Genomic DNA, 17,446 nt, shown 5'->3' on the forward strand with positions numbered 1-17,446 from the left:
AAAAGAAGACACACAAATGTTGAGAAGCTATATGAAAAAATGCTGAACATTATTGCCCATCAGAGAAATGTAAATCAAAACTACAATGAATATCATCTCACCCCAGTAAAAATGTCTTTTATCCAAAAAATAGGCAATAACAAATACTGGTAAGGATGTGGAGAAAGTAGAACCCTCATACATTGTTGGTGGGAATGACAATTAGTACAACTACTGTGGAGAACAGGATGGAGGTTCTTCAAAACACTAAAAATTGAACTACCATATGATCCAGCAACTGCACTGGAAATATCCAAAACAAAATAAATCAGTGTATCAAAGTGATATCTGCACTCACTCCCACATTTATTATTTATTCCCACTGGATATACCCAAAAGAAACAAGATCAGTATATTGAAGTGTATCTGCACTCCCACATTTATTGCAGCACGATTAGAAATAGCCAAGATTTGAAATCAACCTAAGCATCCATCAACAGACAAATGGATAAATAAAATGTGGTACATATACACAATTGAGTATTACTCAGCCATAAAAAAGAATCAGACCTTGTCATTTCCAACAACATAAGTGGAACTGGAGGAGATTATGTTAAGTGAGATAAGCCAGGCACAGGAAGACAAACTTGGCATGTTCTAATTCATGGAAGCTCAAACTTAAAACAATTGAACTCATGGAGAAAGAGAGTAAAATGATGGTTACCAGAGTCCAGGAAGAGTAGTTGGGAGTGGGAGATGGGGATGTCTAATGGGCACAAAAATATAGTCAGATACAGTAAACAAGATCTAGTATTTGATAGCACAACAGCATGACTACAGTCAGCAAAAATTTGTTGTACATTTTAGAATAACTGGGAGTACAATTGGAATGTTTGTAACACAAAGAAACGATGAGTGCTTGAGGTGATGGATGCCCCATTTACCTTGATGTGATTATTTACACATTGTATGCCTATATCAAGATATCTTATATACACCATGTACCCATAAATGTTAAAAATTTTTTTTTTAAAAAAAGTTTGATTGTAGCTAATCTAATAGGTTTGAAGTAGTAACTCTTGGGTGTTATAATTGCACTTTCTTGATGACTAATGATGCTGAGCACATTTTTTGGTGCTTATTGATTATTTTTGTATGTTTTTAAATGAAGTGACTATTCAAGAGTTCTGTATAAAAATGTGGTTGTTATTTTATTATTGATTTCTAAGAGATCTCTGTATATTTTGGAGGCATGCTATTTATCAGATATATTGAAAATATTTTGTTATTCTGAGACTTAATTTTTAGAAGAAGATTAAAATTCTGATGAAGTTTGAGTTATGAATTTTCCACATTACACTTGGTGTTTCTTTTGGAGTCCAGTCTAATAAATCTTCCTACTTCAGGGTGGTGCAGATATTCTCCCATGTTTCTTCTAAAAGTTTTTAGTCTTTTACAATTAGATGTATAATCCATTTCAGATTAATGTATAGGTATGGTGTTAGGTAGGAACCCAAGTTTACTTTTTTCTACGTAAATACCCACTTCCTGCAGAAACTATTGAAAATATCATTTCCCTATTTAATTATTTCAATGATTTGTTATTGGTTATTAATGTGAGGGGTTGTTTCTGGATTTTTCTGCAAAACTCCAGACTCATATTCAAATGCCCTACTTGACATTGTCTATTGTGTCTAATAGACATCTCAAGTTAAACATATTCCCGGACTGTGCTCCTTCCTCCCCTTCAAATTTCTTCTACATGTAGTCTTCTCCATCTCAATTTATCATATTTCCATTCTTCCAATCATTCAGGCTAAAAATCTTGGCGTCATTGTGGATACTCTTTCTTGCATCCTACACCAATTCCAACAGCACTTTTACTTTCAAAATACATCGAGAATGTAATCACTTCCCTGGCCACACCATCTCCCACCCAAATGACTATACTGATCTCTGTCCCCACCCTTTTCCTCAGAGTCTATTTTCAGCAGCTGGAGTTTCAGAACCGTTGGAAAACTTAAGTCAAATTATTTCTCTGCTCAAAACACTGGAGGGACTTTTCCTTGGTTTGGAGGAAAGGCCAAGGTCCTGAAAATAACCTTCATATCCTGCAAACCTTTTCTGACCTCATTTCCTACCACTCCCTTCTGTCTTATTCATCACAATCCCCTTCCCTGCTGCTGTTCCTTGATGGCAGGTGAGGTTCTACCTACCTCAGGGCCTTTAGGGCACTGTTTGCTCTGCTGGAATGCACTTTCTCCATTATTCTATATTCCTCCTCCTGCATTTCCTTCATGTCTTTGATTGCTGTGATCTTTTCTAATTGGATCTTGAGATCTCTCTCTTGAGAGTAGCCATAAGCCCAGATAGTCACTCTCCAGGAGAGACTGTTGGTGGGGGGGACTAGGTTCCCGTGTGTGTGTGTATGTGTGTGTGTGTGTGTCAGCTGAAATGCAATGAGGTAATGAAACCAAAAGACTTTCATGAAACAGAATAAATTTATTACGCATGTGACCCAGAGAGGTTAGGGGTGCTGATGTGAGGAATCCAATGGTGGCAGGGAGTGCAACAGGTGTGAAAGAGAGAGAGAACCTGTGGGACTATGCCTTTCTTAATGTCCATGGTATTATCCCCTAAGCTTTCCTTCGCATGTTGTGGATTGGTTAGTTTAAGGAAAACATGCACAAGGCGGGAACTTATTGACGTGACTCTAGCATTGGCCATTACGTTTTTATCACCATCAGCAGCTGTGGGGAGTGTTGAGTTTTGGGTCAGTGAGATGAGGAATAAGTGGGCTATCCAAAAACAACCACACAGGGAGGGGACATTTTAACCAGGGCAAAGGTGACAGGGTACACCTGGATTTCAACAATTTATATCAGGCCTAAAATTGGATACCCAGGCAACAACTATACTAAACAAATGTATGACATTAATCAAACATCACTTTACCAGCGAGGGTTTGCCTGACTACGTACTGAAAAGTATACCCCCTACCCACCCACCCAGTACTTACTACCTTTTACTATCTTACATAAAGCATTTTGTTTGTTTATCTGAATAAACAGGGATGTTTTTCCTGTTTTATGTCCTGCTATTTACTCAGCATCTGGAACAATTCCTGGCACCCAATAGATATTTGTTAAATAAACAAGCTAATTCCTTCCCTTCAGGGCTTGAGAGGTGTTTTGGGAGGATGAAAATAAAGACTAAGATTGAAACAAATTTGTTATTAGTCTTGAAATTCTTAGTCCTTGTCAGCATCATCTTGGGGTCTAATTTTTTAAAAACATACAACAACTGAAAATCCAGGAGGTACAATATCCTTCCACAAAGCCCCCTCTGCCCTTTTCCTAGAATGAACCTTACTTATCTTATATAATTAAGAAGAATACAAACGTATGAAACACATTTTAGAAATACTTTCAACTAAAAAAAAATGGACATCTTAAAGTTTTAATACAGAATTAGGCTTTAGTCACTTATAAAATACATTGTATTTCCAAACAATGAGCAAAAAAGGGACTATTGTATGTACTATCAATAAAGTTAGATAGCTTCTCATAATAAAACACTTGCCATGTCCCAGAAGACGTGCTCAGGTTTTTGCATGTATGATCTCATTTTATTCCCACAACAATATGATTCGACCATAGTACTATAATTATACATATTTTATTGTTGAGGAATCTGGGACTTAAAGAGTTTAAGTAATTTGACAGAGCTCACCAGCTATGTCTATACATTTCCTCAAGAGCATCACACTAGAAAATAAACCTTTTGCTGAATTCCCAATGTTGACTGCAAAATTAAGAGGCTCTTTAAAACTCCTGTCCCAAGTTAGAATACAGCCAGTCCTAGACTGGTTAAGGCTATTGTTAGAGATTTAGTATTTGTGGACAAACTTCTGGACCCCACTTTCCCTTACCAGAAAAGATGTTGGGTAATAATACAAATAGCAAATTTAGGATTATTTTGTTGCCATCCAACTACTCCAAAACGAAATTCCCCTTGGCATTCTGAAGCTCTAGGAAGATTAATTTCTACCCACAGATCTCCAGATTCATATATAGTTGGATAAAAAGATTCATGAGTTTCAAGAGGGAAAAAATTTCAAAGACCTGGTTTTGGCCTAGCTCTGCCAGCGTAAGGATTTGTATTAAAGACCATTCCCCTGCAATCACACACTTACATAAGCGAAAACGTAAGTTTCACATAAGCTTAGTAACAGTTCTGGTGTTACAGGGAAGATGTTGAGCATTGTGAGACTGAGCAAACGTGCCCTCTGTGAAAGGGGGAATTAGTCTCATATCATGGTCCTCTTTAAAGCTGCTGAATTGCCCTTGGGTATTTCAATGCTGTAATGCTCTACTTGGTACCCTGATATTATCATTTTCTGATCTTTGCAGCCTTGAGTCACCTTGCCCACAGGTATGGGTAAGTCTGTCTTGAGAATCTAAACTCTCTGCTTCTACACAAGGAGAATAGAAACTTTTCCAGTTAGTTCATTGACATCTGGTGATCTCCCATTAGTTCCTAAAGTCCAGAAATGACTCATGCTTTACTTCTTCAAGACCCTTGTTCCAGTAACGGTACCACTGGTTTAACCCCTTTTCCATAAGTTTCCTCCCTTCTTTCTCCTTCTTTCTACTCCTCATCCCTCTCAGGTCCATTACTGACGCTCAGTTTTCCTGGCAGGACAGCTCCCTTTACCTTCTCCAGGCTACCTGGTGTCTTTGATCTTTAGGCTCTGGCTGTCTACCAGCAGTTCATTCCATCATATGCACATCCAGTTATACAACAGGAGTAGGATGTGGAGAAGGCTTTAAATCAAGGCAGCCACATGACATTGGCTCAGATCTGGGACTTAGGCTATGTAACAAAGACTCATATGGAACCCAAAGAAAGAACTAGCCTAATCAGAGTGAAGGTTTTGTGCTGAGGAGCAGTGAGAAAGGAGTGTGATGGGAGCGGGGCATGATTTCTGAGAGCTCAGCAGTTAGAGGAATTTCATATTTGATGAAACAGGTAGAAATTGGAAATGCTTGTTCAAGGGGGGAAAGGATGAAAGCAAAGCTTTAAAAAGATTACAATGGTTATTATGGTATGCCGGATGAATTAGAGGCAGAGAGAGGAAGGTTTTTCAGCAATAAAAGAACAAAATTCCATGGACCAAGTTTGTGGGAATGGACTGAAGGAGGCAAAACCAAAAAAAAAAGAAAATTCTATAATGGAAGAACAAATAAGAGATAATAACAGGCAGAATTTATATGCTTAACAGCTGGGAGAAAATGAAGACATGTAGTCGAAAATCCAGATGCTTTCAAATACATATTCAATTGTTTAATATTAGATGAATCATAGAGATAAATTTTAAAGTTTTTTTAAAATTTTCTAATGGTCGATGCTTATTTTGTAGACACAAATATGCTATATATACTCAGAATCAACAATGTTTAAGAACAAGCTAATAATTTTTGGCTTAGTTCAAGGAACTAGGTGTTGGTGATACTAAATTATAAGAATAGTATGAATAGAGATCTAAATAAACTTTAGGAATTAAAGGTAACAAATGATTTTATAAGAAGTTTTTCTAGCATGAACACTTATGGAATGACTTGCTTGCCCCAGCTCGCCTGGGAATAATATATCGTGAACCATTACAAAAAATGTGAATTGTATTTATTTATTATTCTGACTTGGGGAGAATGTTAGTTGGTAGGTCTTGTTTTTCTGTTTCTTGAAAGGTAGAATTGGTTTAGAGACAGAATGATACATTGTAGACAAAGCAGCTATTCTGAAGTCAGGCTAGCGGGCACTAATTCCATCTGCTATTTAGCAGCTATGTAATTTGTGCAAAGTCGCTTCACCTGTGAGATGGTCGCTTTCCTATTTGCAAAATAGGAATAATAGTACATAATTCATGAGTCTGTTTGCAATAATTAAAAGAGTTAATGTGGTGTAATGACAGATGCAGGGAAGGCACTCAGTAAATGCTAGTTCCCTTCACTGGAAAACATCAAGAAAGGTTCATTTGCTCAGCCAAGAACTAGAAAGGTTATTTTGATTAAACCTTAGGAAACTAGTGTAGAATTTATTGGGTGAGAGAAAAGTGTGTGTGTAACCAGTGCTACCTGACTTTTGTCAAATTACTGTAAGGTGTTGACTCTAGTAGACAAGCAAGGACAAAGAGATGATGTGAAATATCCGCTACTCTTAAAGAAAAGTAAGAAACTAATCAAGGAAGTCAACTGAAAGAATAAATTATAATTCCATCCCAAGTTTGGGCATATTTATTTCCATTTTTGAAGGAAAGTAATTGTATCAGTGAATAGATAGAAGGGTCAACAATACAAAGATGAAGAAGGGACCAAATCATAGTAATGGGGCAATAAATCCAGAGCATCTGAGAAAGCCAGGAACAAAAATATAAAAATCAACAAAAGTCGTACATCTGACTTTGTTTTTGGAAGCAGATATTATTGTGGATAGATGGCAAATCATCAGCACAACGTGAATAGTTGTGTCTTTTGCTGCATAGGAAATGCTGATTTAGTATTTGGGAGATTTTTATTAAGAAATTTAATCTAAGTTTGGTGGAAAACAAGGACAAGTGATTAATAATCAAACTGAAGGATTAAAAAAGGGACAAAGCAAGTTTAAATAAAGGAAGAAAAATGAGGCAGAAACTTATTTAAGGAATCCAGGCTAAATTATGACCTTCAAGCTTGCATAAATAGCTCTAAACAAGAATAGCAATTAGTGAGGTAATGGCCTAGTATTTAGAAAACCAATAACTTTTCTTCTGTGTGTATTCTGGGGGTATACATACCAGCACAATGATATAAAATAATTAGTTGTTAAAACTGAATGAGTTTTACCTTAAAGTAAGGACAAAAATAAGCCAAACAGCTCATGCATATATGTATAGTTTATGTCATTTAATTTGTACATGAATTCAGCTTGGAAAAGAAAAAGGAACAACACTGAATGACTAGGGGAAGTTTGTAGGAAATTAGAGAAGCAGAACGTAATAGAAATGGTGAAGACAGTAAAGAAATTTAAGAAAGAACAATTCCTGGAAGACATTGTAAGTCTGAGATGAGATCCCTGATGTTGTATACATTAAGGGAGGAAGTCAGTGTTACCCCTTGAGAAAGGCAGATGAGGGCCAAGAAACGGAAGATAATGATTTGTGAAGATTTTATGGAAAATAGTACAATCGAATGTTCTTTGAGAGCAGAGATCATGAACAGTATGTGGTTGGGGTCTCATTTGGTGCTTTTTAAGTAATCCTAATTCTAGAAATTAAAACTGAAAGGAGACGGTATGGAGTAGAAAAAACCCCTGTAGTTCTCTATTATTTAAATAATTTTTTTAATGATGCCACCTATATGTTTAAACCAAGTCTTGAGAACTCAACTCTCTGATATTTCCAGATCCTTGCTTTATGCTATTGGTATGTTTCTTTTTCTACTTTTTGTCCACATGAGACTGAAAAATTGATTAACAGAATCACTGTTTAGACAAATACTTGTGGAGTTGTTCACAAATGTGGTGCCATGCCTGTGACAAGGTTTTTTTTTTTTTAAGAATTTATGCATGCAATTAGTAAGGGAAGAATATGGAAGGTGCTGAAGAGTTAATAATAAATGGGCTTAGTGAACACCAAATGAGTGGCTGTCAATATCTGCCTTCGTCATGCCACGTGAAGGACACTGAGCTACAGGCACTCACACCAATCTCTGGTACCTTCACATTGTCACACCTCCACCATCTATTCTTTTAACGTTTCATGCACCGATCCACAGGCAGGGTAGGAAGTCATGGGGAGCCACAGGTAAACCCTCTCAGGTAAGAGAATATTGACTTTAGCAATCAGAGTCAACTATTAGCTCACAAAGTTGATGGATATTAACCTAGTTCAAGACCAAACCCTCAAAAGAACTTAGTTGAATCCACCTCATACAACTTTTAAGAGAAGCTGGGAAAAGCCAGGTCTGACGAGATTTCATGATGGATGATAAAACAGTGCTTTGCACGGCGCTAAGGAAAACAAGTGAAAGATCTAGCATGAGAACCATCACTGTGTGCACTTAAAAGGGAGCAATGAAAATCACCCCACAAACTCCAGGAGACGTGGTTGTGGTTTAATGGCTTGTTTATGATGTTACACGGTCAGTCACGTTGACTCTGCCCACAGTTATCATCATTATACAGAGAAACTCAGCAAATGAATTCTTCCCAGTGGAGAAACAAACTTTTTTGCCAAGTGGGGTAGTAGTTTATCTGTCATCGAGTTGCTGAAACCAATCATTATTTTTAGGACTGCTGAAATTATTTAGGAATTCCTTGTTCCTGGGTAGACAGACCTGAAGCTTTCAGCTGACCTTCACCACTTCTACCATTAGGACCATAAATCTCCCCCGAAGGCAGACAGCACTTGGGTAATTTCAGAGAAGGCAAAGGAACAGAATTATAGGTTGTCTGGGAAGGTTGAAAGATTAGACCTCTGGAGAAAAAAATAAAATGAATCGTGCTGAAGAGTAACTATTTCTTAGGGTCAAAGTTTAAATGTCTGTAATCAGTGTTTTAGTTTGACTTGCTGCTAACATAACTAATGCTCTCAGGTCTTGGATTAATTGAAAATAAAGCATTACATTCAGAACAGATGATATTTATTTCAAAAAACAAAGAGAACACTCATTTAAAAAAAAAAAAAAAAACCTTGCCTATGAGTCATTAAAAACATGAAGACAAAAATGACCTAACTTTACTTTTCTGAAATGAGTAATTTTCCTTTCTTTAATTAATTATAAAAGCACACAATAGATTTCTTTAAAACAAGAATGATAGATTAATATTAGGGTAGCTCCTCAACTTCTTTTTTTTAAATGCCTCTTTCTGCATGTAGCTTAATTTGTATTCTGTCTAAAGCTTTCATTTAAAGAGCCATAGAAGATTTTGGAAGAAATTATAGGCTTCTGATCCTACTGTCTAGGGAGGTAGTTGTAGGCCCTGTGCTTAAGGCAACTTTGAAGGAATGTATGTCATGTGTGATCTTGTATATACATGACTTAATCAACTGAGTGGCATGTTAAAATTGCTTTTGTACTCAGCAGCAAGTACGCCAGTGTTGCATGTTTAACGATTCACTTAAACATTAAATATTTATGAATTTAAAAAAAATTAACACAATGTGCAATAATTGGAGAGAAAGCATATGGAATATTTTGTTATATCAGAAATTCTTGTTATATACAGATGTTTCTGTAGTCTGCCTACAATATGAGTATTTGAATCCTAGTTTTCTCTGTTCATCTGATTCAGTTATACTGAGAAGAAGATAGCATGAACATTAGTGCTTGGGAATGGGAAACTTTAAAAATTCAAATCTTCCAGATATCACATCTAGAATTCTGTAAGTACTTGTAAGCAATTTGATATTGCATATAAAAAAAAGTATAAGGTGGAAATGAAGTAGAAATCCATGACAAAGGAAGATACTGGTGAATCAGAGAGAGAGACACAAAAACATGATTATTTTCAGGTGCTTGCTGCGAATCAGTTTCACTGAAGAACAGCAGGTGTCTTTGTGGCCGACTCATCCCAAACACTTATACTGACAAGCAGGCTCTACTGCACCTGGGCGAGGTGGCTCTGTTTCTCTGATAGAGAAATAGTTCTTCAACTGGCAAGTAATTCTTCAACTTTGACTCATTTTCCTCATTATTCAACTTCTCAGAGCAATTGTGCCTTTCAAATGTCATGTGGGAAAGGGCAGTGTAAATAAAATCTCTCGTTCTTACTGTTGGTCTCTAAAGTGCTGTTATCACTCCTTCTAAGCCAGGAAAGCTTAGGGAATGGTGGCCTTGATCTGAATCAAGTTAGCTGCTCCTGTAACAACCCTGGTTTTTTTTTTTTTTTTCTTTTGTTGTTGTTGTTGTTTGTTCGTTTGTTTTTGAGATGGAATCTCGCTCTATCATCCAGGCAGGAATGCAGTGGCATGATCTTGGCTTACTGCAACCTCTGCCTCCCGGATTCAAGAGATTCTCCTGCCTCAGCCTCAAGAGTAGCTGGGATTATAGGCATGTGCCACCACGCCTGGCTAATTTTTGGTATTTTTAGTAGAGATGGGAGTTTCACCACGTTGGCCAGGCTGGTCTTGAACTCCTGAACTCAGGTAATCAGCCTGCCTCAGCCTCCCAAAGGTGCTAGGATTACAGGCATGAGCCACTGCGCACAGCCCAACCTTGGGTTCTAACGAGATCTTTCAGGACCCTAAGAAGAGCCCCGACATCTAGTGTATCACCACCAAGACCAGGCAGATCAGAAGCAATTATGTGGATAAAGCTAAAACACAACCCAAAACAGCAAACCAAAACAAAAACACACTACATTCCAAACAAAAAACAAAAACAAAAACCTTAATTTCTGCTAATTTTATCAGCTATCTTGAAAGAAACAATCTTTTTTCCATTATTGTTATATCACTTGGGTTCTTTGCCTTGCTTATGTTTACATTTTTCTCAAAAATGAGCTCTCTGACATCTTCATTTTAAGGACTAGTGGCCAAAGTAGAAGTTTTGGGAAGCCCCAGAGAGGAGCTATTTCCTTGTGTGAAGACATACCTCTGGGGAAAGACTGCTCACAGAGTGACCCAAACCCAGCCATAATGACATAGCCAGATGACTGCAATGATCTCAGCCTATCCACAGGTTTAAATTGCTGCTTGAATGTGTTCACGTGGCAGAACTGGTAGTAGGGTTTGGTTGGCTGGGCTCGTCATGTGTTTCTTGTTCTATTCTAACTCTTACTTCATTTGTTATTATAATAATCTTCCAAATAGTATTGTACTTCCAAGAATCTAGGTTAGATATCTGGCTCTGAGCGACTTGATCAACATGCAAGTTCTGTTTGTTTGAAAATTGCAGAGTTAAGCTCTCTATGCTTGTTAGAGCTAATTGTATATGCATACTTTTTTTTTTTTTTTAAGACAGAGTCTCACTCTGTCGTTCAGGCTGGATGGAGTGCAGTGGCACAATCTCGGCTCACTGCAACCTCTGCCTCCTGGGTTCAAGCTCCTGCCTCAGCCTCCCGATAGCTGGGACTACAGGTGTTGCACCACCGTGCCCAGCTAATTTTTGTATTTTTTAGTAGAGACAGGGTTTCAACACGTTGGCCAGACTGGTCTCAAACTCCTGACCTCGGGTGATCCGCCCACCTTGGCCTCCCAAAGTGCTGGGATTACAGGCATGAGCCGCTGTGCCTGGCCTATGGATACTTTTTGTGTGTGGTGCCTGAAGTGGGGGATGATATTTAAATCCTTTGGTAGCATGATTACTGAAGATTTAAAAGTAATTAAAAAGACTGCCCATGAAAATCAGTTCATCGACAACACTGAAGGAAGCTTGCTTTCTTAAAGGCATAGAACCATATGGCAAGAACTCACAACTACTGATGTTTAGAGATCTGCTGGAATGGGTAAACTGTCTCCCCTCCCAGAGCAGTGGATAATGTCATTTGTCTGCCTGTGGGTCTTTAATTATGGTGAGGCTGCCTAATGCACCCCAATGACCTTACTGCCTGCTCTTTCCCGTTAATTTTGAAGTTGTAACCCAAGTCAAGGGATGTTTCAGTGTGACCCTGAGGTTACTTTAGTTTCCCATTTGTGTTTAAGTAAATAACTGTGATCAGTAATTTCCCTCTGGAACTGTAAGAGTATGGCAATTACATGAAATTTGCTTGGCTGTTTTCATGCATGCCTAGAGTTAGAAGTAAGTGCATAAGGCACTTGGAATGATAATTTTTAAGATACGCATGAGACCCTCAATAGTTCTGTGTTCTCTCTCTGGCTCATCAACAGTCCCACTGTCACTTTTAACTGCACAGACTCAAGAAGGTACAGTACATGGAGGGTATATTCTTTTAACCCACAGAGAAGAAATGGTTTCTATTTTCTCCTACCAAGTTGAAACCATATATTTTCTCTGTATATAAAAGCTAACACTTGGGCAATATTTTCTTGCTTGAATTTTTTTTTTTTTTTTTTGCTGAAACAATATTTTGATATTTCTAAACTAAACTATGTTGTAGTTGGCTAGGAGATTGGCTGAATTTTGGAAATGAATTAAATAAAGTGTTATGTCTGTGTAGCCATTTAGAAAAGTATTCACATTCTCAACAGCTCTTAAGGAAAGGCAATACATAATCAATAATGATGTACTGTTTGGTTCTTCTGAAAACCAAACCCTCTGTGTAGGAAGTGCACTGTTTTCTAAGAAATCAATGGACATTAATTTTATAGAACCATAAGTCAAATTTATAACAAGTGGAGAGAAATAAAAATTTTGACACATCAACTTCCTAGAAATAGGATAAATGTTTGATTATGCAGTCTGTTTTGTTATACCATAGAAATTCTAGAAGGTCCTGTGTTCTAGAATACAAATAGTACTACAGAGTTTTATGATGACTAAATGATACACTGATGTTATAAGGTCTAACAATTTAAGAAATGATAAAATATGACAAAGTAGATAAAATAGGCGATAAAGTAGAAAGCCTCAAAATTTGCTAATAAAAAAACTGTCAAATTTTCACTATGCAACTTAATCACTATTAGACTTTGACCAAGTCCCTTATTATTCTTGAACTTCAGTGTCTTCATTTATAAAATAGAGATTCTAATACTTTACTCCAGTCACACGGTTACTGGGAGGATGAATAAAATATTTATGATAGTGTATTATAAATCATAATATGCAATGCAAATGCTTATATATTCTAACAATATTTAATATGTAGCAAAGATTCTTTAAGGATTGTAACCTTTGCTATCACTTTAAAGAGTTTACTGGAGTGCTGATCTTGGAAGCTCACATTTTAAATTTTCCTCATAGATATTTATGTCTATAATTTGCATCAATGGTCAACAAAAGAATCATGACAAATGATCTAAACAGCTTAGGTTCTCATAAATGTGGATAATAGATGTGGATAATAGCTTCTCATAGGTGTGGAGAACAGCTAGTTCAATAAGCTTTTCTGCACATATATTCTTTTTGAAGATAAATCAAAATGGAAAACTATTAAATGAGCAAATGTGTTAGATCTCCATGGGGCAAATGGAAAGACCAGTGAGCATAGTATAAAGAGGCTGATGGTGTCTTTCATGTCCTGGCATTACCTTACTGTGTGACTTTTTCCAAATCTCTTCTGATTCCAGTTTCCTGTGGAGCCTGATGAAAACAGGGGACCACAACAATGGAAAGGCTATTTGGGAAGAATTTATGAGGGATGGAGCAAAGGGGAAAGAGTCAGCAAGGATGTGGCCCAGGAAAAGTGGAGGCTTGGCCTGATTCACTGGCACCTCTGGCATAAAACACTCAAGAGCACTTGCCCCTTGGAAGAGGGGAGGGCAGAGGAGGCTGGAGAAGGGGCAACTGTGAGCTCTTAGGAGGCAATAGCAAGCAATACTCACAGCTGGGGTGGCATGCACAGGCCCAGTAAAGAGAATGGAGATGGGGCACCAAATCACATCTATGACAAACAAGCCATACGTTTTCTTGTGACGACCTTTCTAACGAAAAGTCATGTACATGTGTATTATGAACAAATGACCCCAGACAGTTGCTTTCTCTATCTTTGTTGAACCCCTGCGGACTTTACTTTAAAACCTGGAAGTAGGTTTACCTTCTTCATGCACATCCACCCTAATGCTAACTTTAGTAACAATATCACCTTGCCTTATAGGATGGACTCCAAGGAAGAGTCTACATTGCAAGAAAAATGCCAAGTTGATTTAAATGGCTTTGACAACTAAGATTCTCCTTTTTTGTATTCTCCCTTTTTTGCCTCTCCTTTTTTGTGTTATCTTCCCATTCCCCATTTTCCATAAATATCAGATTTGCTCTTTGATTGACTGTGTAGGGCCAGCAGGGTAAAAGCTGTTATCAAAAACTAGGTATCGAGCATTTAATCATGTAAATTCCAGACCAAAATATGTAACCAATAGTTGATAAAAACTTAGAGTGTTCTTTCTCAGAGAGAGTCTTCCACGTTCCGAAAGATTTCCAGAAACAAAGATTTATGAAGCTAAATAATGTAGGAGATATGCTGCACATTTCATTCCCATTGGGAGCTTCATCAGACACTTTGTAATTAATTAGTTTTTGGTTTACTGCTTATTGTCTACGTTCCACTTGTTTGTGAGTCCTGCAAGTGTGGCTATCTGTCCTATTCATTGTATCACTAGCCAGGCCCAGAGCCTGGCTCATCATAACTCTCAATAATTACTGTTAAAAAATTATGTACATAGTACAGCTTTGAAAATTTATTGAGTAAAGAGTTCTGTTTGGTGTGAGTTTAATGTGTTAATCCAGTGTTTCCCAAATTAATGTATGCACAAGAAATTCTCCTCTCCCCAAATCCCCCCAACACAGAGCACCCATCTGGAATATATTTGGGGAAATACTATCTTAGAGCAAGAAAAGACAGTTCAATAGAGGGTGGCATTTTGTGTTAGTCTAGATGGTGATTGTGTTGGTCATTCACCTTTTGCCCTTCCTCAGATCCATTCTCTACTCTCCTCTATCCTGACCTCCACAGGCTCCATCATCTGGCTTCCGTTGCCCTCTGGTTTCCGGGTGGACTTGGCCAGTGGGAAGCAATGCAAGAAATGGAAGAGCAGGAAGAGAGAGGTCAGAGTATGTCTTCCCCGCTCCCTTTGCTTGGAACTGCAGCCCTAGCGGTAGATGCATCCCTCCCTGATGATCTTGCCTCCCCAGCCAACCCCCTTACCCTCTTTCAGCTCTCCCAGGATCCAATGACATGTATCTTCCCTCACTCTGCCAGGACTCAGGTCTCAGGGTGGTACTGACTTGCCCTAGTACTATCCTTGGAATCTTCAGCTTTGCCTATAGATTTCCTTGATCACACCCAAACCTCTGCAAAAATTTCTTTCATTACAATCTCTCCAGAAACCCCATCAGAGCATGCCTTCTATTTTCTGTGGGTCCCAACGAATACAGGGATAGCTTCTTCAATCTGAGATGAAATACCAGGAGGAAACTGAACACCTTCCTGGCAGAGGCAGAGCTTCACATAGTGGTTTTGTTATTTTGATTAAACTTTTATGAATTCTCAAAATCGTATCCACACCTCTACAAGTTAATAAAGAAATAAACTCCAGAATCAGATATAGTACTCTTATGAGTTATCCATCTTATTAGTTCACAGTTGGGAGGTAAACTATGTATGAGATAGTTTTAATCTATTCCTCACACAGATTTTGAGCTTCAAAGAAAATAGGAACTTATTCCACAGAGCCATCAATCATCATTTTTAATATAGTTCAGGACACTGTGGGCACTCATTCCATGTTAATTCAATTCTTATATTCATTTAGATGATGGTCACAGCTGCTGAGAGTAGACCAAGTGGAGGCACATCCATTAGCATCAGACAAAAGTATAACATTTGGCAGCACTGTGAACAAAGGCAAAGAGGGACACATTTGTGAAAAGAAGTGACCAGTTCACAGGTGTAACGTTTAGCATTTTTTAACGTGATATGAAGCCTGAACTAATGTACTTATTTTTTATTATTATAAACTTGGCAATAATTAAGATCTATCTAGTGGTGGTAGAATAATACTTAATATTACCTAATAATACCTAAGAGCATATGCCCTATAGATAGGGGTGGTTTTGTAACTGCATGAAATGTTGGTTTTCTAATGAGCCTTAGTAGGTTTATTTGCCTTGGAAATCAATGGAGATGGGACACTGAAAATCAAATGATGTCATAAAACAAAATTCCCTAAGAGGCATGGAGAGAAAATTCTGCATTCTGATGATGGGGTTGTAGAAATCCAATGTCTTGCACAGGCCGCTGATGGATCCCATGAGCAGTAGGAGGGGGTTATGACTAGAGAAGATGCAGACATAGGCCTGTCCCTGCAAGTTAGTTCCCTGAGCTGGTCAGTAATAACCTACTATAACCTCAAAGAGCCTCCAGCAGCATCACTATAAATACTTGATTGTACATGGAGAGTTGGTCTTTTCCATCAAAGATTTTGAGAGGAGTAAAGTCAATGTAACCACTGCTTTTTTTTTTCTGAGCTCTTTTGCTCATTCCTCTATCCTTGACCTTAGTCCATTTCTTCTTGGCATATTTTCTATCATTTTGGAAATTATTTTGCAGGATGAAACAGTTGCTTTTTAGTTGTGCGGGTCTTTGATAAGGGTTGTGTGTATTTCCCTTCTGTGGAACTGGTTCATAGGATTGCAGGCTAAACCTGCTTGGGCAGCTAAACTTGTGATGAAAATAATGATAACTCAGTTCTGTTTTTTTTTTTCTTATAATTATTTATTTTAATAATCACTGCTCATATGCTTATCTTCTTCTCAAAGTATTATGTCCTTGGAAACCTGTGTATAATCTCTATCTTGTCCTAGAAGCTGACTCTTCCCAGGATGACTGAGAGTGGAAACAACCAGTCCCCCAGGGAAGGCCCAACCCTGACTTTTTATCTCCACCGACAAATGATATCAGAATACACAAGTGTGGCCAGGTGCTCATGTCTGTAATCCCAGCACTTTGAGAGGCTGAGGCGGGTGGATTGCTTTGAGCCAAGACAACATGCCAAAAACCCATCTCTGCAAACAATACAAGACTTAGCTTGGCGTGGTGGCCTGCACCTGTAGTCCCAGGTACTAGGGGGGTGGGGGCTTGCTCAGGCAGCGGGAGAATCACCTGAGCTCGGGGAATTTGAGGCTGCAGTGAGCCCTGATCTCATCACAACACTGCACTCCAGCCTGGGTGACAAAGTGAGACCCTGTCTAAAAACAAAACAAAACAAAACAAAAAACACAAGTGTATTTCCCTAAGTCTGACTTATTCAGTCTAAATACCATGTATAGGATATACAGTCAAGGTTAAGCTTTATCCAGCCTGGTCCAGAAGTGACCACAGCTACTTCTCATGAATGAGTTTAGGACCTAGGCTTGCACCACCATTCTTGTTTCCTACTTTGAGGTCCCAGCCCCTTACCTTGCCAGTTTTTGCTGCTTCTCACATAGGTAACTTTTGAACCATTTGACAATGTATAGCCAGAGCATTTCACAACTCTTATAATTCTAGTAATGGTATCTATCATTTCCGTAAATCAATGGTTGATTCTTGTAGTTTTCTCAGATCAAACCATCTAAGTGGATCCAAGTCTCCAACTCTTCCCTGTTGAAAGTAGCTGTGTTTTTCATTCCTAGTATCTCCATTAAGATGTCAAAGATTCTGTAGACAAGCTTCAGAGTATAAACCCAGGGTACTGTATTTAATATGCCAACCTAGCCCTTGAAAAAAATGCAGGTAGATCATGGCAAATTATGGTTGACCACTGTAAGTTTAATCAAATAGTAGCCTCAATCACAGCAGCTGTGCTGGATGCAGTGTCATATCAGTG

This window comes from Piliocolobus tephrosceles, chromosome 11, assembly GCF_002776525.5.
Source record: "Piliocolobus tephrosceles isolate RC106 chromosome 11, ASM277652v3, whole genome shotgun sequence".
NCBI lineage: Eukaryota > Metazoa > Chordata > Mammalia > Primates > Cercopithecidae > Piliocolobus > Piliocolobus tephrosceles.